Raw genomic sequence first — 5,333 nt, forward strand, 5'->3', positions numbered from 1 at the left:
AAAATACTTTGACATTGGTTTCTGACACTTAAAATCACAACTTAGAAATGCAGTTAACTTTTCCAGTTAGCAAACATCTTCTCCTTTTCCCAAACCTCCCCAATTTAGAGGAACCATCTGAATAGATTCGAGCACCTAATGTTGCTTGATGAGAGATGTGTCATTTATTCCTCATGCTTAAGAAAAAGGATCACATGTGTAAAACTTTATTATGTTATGGTTTCAGATTCTTTTTCAGTTGAATGATAAATGCTATAATCTCATATAAACTAGTCACTTGTATGTTTTTTCTTTTGTCTCCTAGGCTGGATGTACTTTTTATCCCATTAAAATTATTTTGGAATTATTACTGATTATTAATATTGGAAAAGTTATCAAATAGATGAAAAAACATTCTGAACGTGGGGGAATATGTATGTGGGTAGCTGGGGACATTTATGTGTTATTTCACCAGCCCACTAAGTTCAAGTTCCAGAAGCTGGAACTGCAGAGGCCTGGGGACCTTCATCACTTTGTCACTACTGAGCAAGAGGAAAGGGCCACTTCTTCACTGGTGACACAGGGGCCATGTGCCTCCCTTTGGAGAATAAATGACACATTTTTCTTGCATCCCTGAAAAATGTTTGCTCCCAGAATGCTGGAGGGCTGGGGTCTCTGGACAATAAAATTTTCTAGTAAATTGAAGGATAACCTCCAATCTTTATATTTCTAACTTTATGTTCTGAAAATACTTGTTAGTGTCTGCATTTACTGTGCTCTAGTGTGCGGTGGAGAACACATGGGTGGTGTGTGTCTGTGGATTAGGTTCTTGCTCACCTAGTTGGGCACCTAGATTTTACTACCTAAGACAAATGGATATAGACATAAAAGGAGGAGGAAACCAGAAGGAGTCACTATTGGCATTTAGTACCTAACCCAGAAACTGACTTTTTGTGTAAATCTTCAATACCAGCTTTTTTTTTTTTTAATGCAGAAGTGTAATCATTTTTCTTTGGTATGTTCAAGAAGTCTAGTTAATTTTGTACTCTTTTTGTGATGTCCAGTTAGATGAGATTTTAGAAGGTATACACTATCATTGGTACAAACTACAATGTTTGCATGACTGATGCACACTGTCTTTGGATTAAAGGGTTTATGAAGATTGGTCATGGTTGTTTTGTAGGTTCTGCTCTGGGCAGGGGTGGTGAGTGGATGGACATTTCGTAGATGAGCGCAGTGCACTGTGGGGTTAGCTGTAGTTGAGGAGGAAGCCTTGCTGTTTGGGTGCAGAGCACTACTTCTGTGTCCCCTTATCAAGATACCAACTCAATCTAATCCCTGGTAGGTATTCTGAATTGTCTTTCAAGAGTGACTAAGATTTTTTTCCATGTATGAATGTACTCCTGAACCTCTGACATGCAAAACTATCTTGGCTGATGATTTGGCCAGGGATTGTCTAGCCTAAGCAGTGAAGGGTATGAAGTGGTGTGGAAGAGTATGAGAAGGAAAAAAAGGGACCCATATGGGACAATGAAGGAAGATGGCAGAATGGGTCTGGAGCTCAGAGAATAGGTAGGTGAGGGAGCTTGGAGAGGGGCAAATGTTAAGAGTGGGGAATAGTCAGTTTGATCCAAGGACCCACTTGCCCACCTACATGTGAACCCCAGCTAATTCAGGGCCGCCCTTGTCCAGCTTGTGTCTCAGTTTATCTTCAATGTACATGCAAAATATGGCACTGGGAAGGTATTAAGGTGGCTTCCCAAAACTATGTCCACAGGAATCGCAGTTGACAAACACAAAGCTCTGTTTGCAAAGAGACAGTGAGACTCTCGAATATATTGGTCAGTTCCTGGGAGGCTTGTTCTGTACAGACTCCAGGTTCCATTCCTGAGGTCACTAGCTACAATCTACAAAGGAAAATGCCTCAGGGAACACACTGTGTCTTCACATGGTAGTCTTTCCAAGTCATAGACTTCCTCTCTCTTTTAAATCAGCATTATGTTTTTCAGAGCAAAATTTTCAGCTGCATAGGGATAATCACTCCTCATCTTTATAAATTTGAAGTGAGATAATAGATAAGTATATACAAAGCTACATTTATATAAATGTACATGTGAACACATGCACATTCACACACATGCATACATGCAGGCACAGATGTTCTTAGTAGTTATAACTTGGTCAGGTTGGAACAAAGGCAACAGACGTCCCCTTGTCACCAGGCAGACACCCAGGGCTGTGCCTGCCCATCAGGCCCGATAGCAGCAATTACACAGTCCATGGGTGTGATGAGCTGCAAACTAAACATTTGTAAAAAGGCTGTAATTAATGCAATTAGCTATTTACACGATAGCCCATAATGAATCCAAAGGCAACATTATTGACTATTGAGTAAATAATCTGACATTAAAAAGTCAATGATCTGCAAATGAAAAATTCTCTCTCTTTTTTTTTAAAGAGGAAAGATGAAGGAAAGAAAATTAAGGAAAAGAGGAAAACAAGCAAAAAACTCAGCAAAGATGTCATTGCATAATAGTCCATTATGCCTCCAATTGAGCCGTCATGAACTATCAAAGAAATAATTGCACAATAGACCATAATGGCTTAATCGTGTCAACATCTTTGCATTTACATATTTTTTTAATCAATGGAAATTAAGTACAAAAGTGGGTCTTTTGGTTTCCATCCTGATTTTACCACAGTGATTGGGGGGTAGGGTGAGGGTTGGGTTCCCTCTGCCACCTTCAAGGGATGCTGCAGTCCCTGAAGTCTCCCCATGTGTCTGATGCCAGCTCGTTTGTGGGCACTGGAAAGACATTGGAGGGATCCAGAGAACTATGTGCTAGGGCAGGAGGACACTCTCAGTGCCTTGCTGGTCACTGTAGCAGGAATCAGCAGTGGGGAGCTTTGGTGCCACCTGCACTTGACCTCTGACCATCTGCAGGAACACTGTCTCACTCTCTCTCTCCCGCATTCGTGCCTTTCTGGTCCCAGCCATTTATCATGTATGGACAGGGGCCAGTAAGTAAGGCACTTGTCCCAAAAGAGAGAATGGACAACTTAAGTAGTTTGTACCCTGAGCCATTCGCAATTATCCTGGCCCAAACTTGACTTTGCCATGGCCCTTCCTACTCAGTGTTTGCCTAGTGCAGCCTGCTGGCCTGCTAGGGTTAAAATCGGCAGTACCCACTTGCTCTCCCCTCCTCTCTTTTTCTTCCCCTCTATTGCCTCGTTTGGGGACAGGTCTTGGTTGAGCTTAGTTTTGTAGAAAACCCAACCCCCTGGAGGCTTCCTTAAAGAGCCTTTTGTAGCCAGACAATCATGGATCCATCTACGCCTATCTATCCTGTCTGTCTGTCTGTCTCTCTCTCACTTTATCATCTTTATCTATCCACATATATACATATACACACAAATATGTATAATTGTAAAACCTGGTATCTATGCTAAAAACTGCGGTGGACAGAGAAACACAAGGAGAAGAGACACTTGGGGGCTTGGAGGGGGAGAAAGGTTGACATCCCCTTCTGCCAGTTCTGGGTGTGAATTCTCAGGCAGCTGTGTGGCATCAGATGGCAGATGCAGCAAGACCTGGTGGCAGCTATCTCAGGACCCTGAAAGGGGCTGAGGGCAAACAATTGGCCTTCTCTTAGAGTCTGACCAGCAGAAGAAATAATATTAGCTAATGTCTGCAGAGAGCTTTATACTTATAAAATACACTAGTATACTTTAGTTCCAGTTGCTTCTCATGACAAAACTCATTAGCAATAGGAAGAGTAATAACAGCCGTTATTTACCTAGCACCAATGTGCCGTGCTGCACCCTACAGAGTTCATACATAGCTCAACTGTTCACCCCCTTCACCGGCACTTACAACACTGCCTGGAGCTCAGTGCAAGCCGGGTAAATATTTCCCGAACGACTAAGCGAATGAATGCACCTTGAGATATAAATCCCCACTTTATAGATAAGGAACCAAGCTCAGAGCAGTATATTTACTTGCCCAAGGTTGCACAGCAAGTCAGGAGCCAAGCTGGACTTTGAAATCAGAATATTTCAAGAATATTTCAGCATATTTCAATATTTCAAGCTTGGGCCACTCTCCCTCCATCTTACAAAGGAAGCAACAGATTCAGAGAATTTTCCAGCCCAAGGATGTTCAGGCTAGAGTTGGATTGAGTCTGCAATTGTTCATTTTTGTTGAGGGGCTGAGAAGAGGAGGTACGGCTGCCTAGGACTCTCATCTCTTCCCACATGCTCCCTCCTGGGGAAGCTGTGTCCTTTCCTTCACTCCTATGGAATGTGACGAGAGCTGAGATGAGGTTCCTCATCCATGGGGACCTGGGTGGGGGACGGTGATTGGTGAGGTGCTAATGCATGGAGCTACCCCGCGTAGCTGAGGGGCTGAACAGCACTGAATAGTGCGTTTTTAGAAAACTTTTTGGTTTTTCAAATGCTTTTCCCTCATGAATAGGCACAAGTTGCTTACCTGTCTGCTAGGCCAACACAACTTCTTTATCTGGGTGATTCTGATTCATGGTGGGGTGGTTTTGTGGGCCTGACGCTGTGGGTGAGGTGAAGGCAGAGTTGAGCTTCCATAAACATCAGGAGGACGGGGTGGCCCTTATCGCCTTTTGAGAAGTGGCCAGGGCTGGTGTGTCACTTGCTGCAGGTACAGGTGCGGTGTGCCCAGCCAGGGGACTGCTCTGGGTGATACTCTGCATTTGTGCACAGACCCAGGGACCTCTGTGGTCTACTGTACAATGCCACCTTTGTTCCTAGACAAACACCCAAGACAAAGGAAGCTGAGTTGTGTTAGCCCGGGCACTGGGGTTTCTGCACAGGGCTGTGAGTTTTTGTATTTTTCTGTCTCACGGAACTCTTCAGGAGGAAACTATCTTTACCATCTCTCACCAGCGTGACGGCTTTCAAGCACTGATGCCTGGGCTGTTGATTAAACAAAACGAAGCTCATTGTAACAGGGGGCTCAGAATGGACAGGAGTAGGTATTGCAACCAGCACACTAAGAAGCCATTTATCAAAGTTTTATCTGATCCAAAGCTCTGGATTTATCAGTCACCAGTTACAAATGGCATCACACAGAGCCCTGTCTGAGTATGTCTGGAGTCTGCTTTGCTTCTCTATAGAGCTGCACCCTGAGGGAACATGGCCTTGAATCACCTGGCTAATGATGCACATTGGGGGATGTGGTGCACAGGGGATTGTGCCCCAAGAAGCAGGAACCTGTCATGATTTGGGGATGGGTGCCCACAAGGGGACTTGACAGATATCCTGCCCAGGGAACTGGGCCTTGTATTTTTGACTGGGGACATGGAACAGGTCAACTGGAAGTC

The sequence above is a fragment of the Galeopterus variegatus genome, unplaced genomic scaffold, assembly GCF_000696425.1.
Source record: "Galeopterus variegatus unplaced genomic scaffold, G_variegatus-3.0.2 Scaffold814, whole genome shotgun sequence".
In the NCBI taxonomy this organism is placed as follows: Eukaryota; Metazoa; Chordata; class Mammalia; order Dermoptera; family Cynocephalidae; genus Galeopterus; species Galeopterus variegatus.